Here is an 806-nt window from a genome sequence, read left to right as displayed (position 1 = left end):
AGACAAACGTGCGCAGGGCCAGGGGACCGCGGAGGACTGCTCGTGCTGGCCCCGTTGGGCGGCATTGATGGTGTGTTGCAGAGAGCATGTGCGATTGCAAGTGTCGGCCGGGTTTGGGTTCCCTTGGGCTTTCGGGTGCCTTGGACGCTGTCTTGCGAAGACCATGGGCACAAGGCCCCGTCCTGGCCCCTTGTTCGATTCGCTCTCGTCTTGCGCTTGCTTCCAAGGTCCTCCATGACCTTCCCCATGGCCTTGCTAGATCCCCCCCATGACGCATGACCTCTGTCCGTTGATTGGTTTTGAGTGCACACCATGCCCGGCTTGGCACCGTGTTGTCGCGTGAGTGGCATTTGGATCGTGCATGCTGGTGGGCTACCTGCCAATGCGCACAAGCCTTGCACACTAGCCTTGCGCACGAGCCTTGCACAAAAGCCTTGGACACAAGCCTTGCGCACAAGCCATGCGCACAAGCCTTGGACGCTAGCCTTGCACACAAGCCATGCATACAAGCCTTGCTCACAAGCCTTGGGCACTGGCCCATCGCAGTAGCCTTGCACACAAGCCTTGCGCACTAGCTTTGGGCACGAGCCTTGCGCACTTGCCTTGGGCACTAGCCTTGCACACAACCCTTGGGAACTAGCCTTGCGCACCAGCCTTGCCCACAAGCCTTGCACACCAGCCTTGCACACTAGCCTTGCATACAAGCCTTGCACACTAGCCTTGCACACAGGCCATGCTCACTAGCCTTGGGCACTAGCCTTGCACACAGACCTTGGGCACTAGCCTTGCGCACTAGCCTTGCCCAC

This window comes from Tasmannia lanceolata, unplaced genomic scaffold, assembly GCF_043159265.1.
Source record: "Tasmannia lanceolata isolate RefF3 unplaced genomic scaffold, GAP_Taslan_0.1 ptg000267l, whole genome shotgun sequence".
Taxonomy (NCBI): domain Eukaryota; kingdom Viridiplantae; phylum Streptophyta; class Magnoliopsida; order Canellales; family Winteraceae; genus Tasmannia; species Tasmannia lanceolata.
This window is presented reverse-complemented; position numbering follows the sequence as displayed.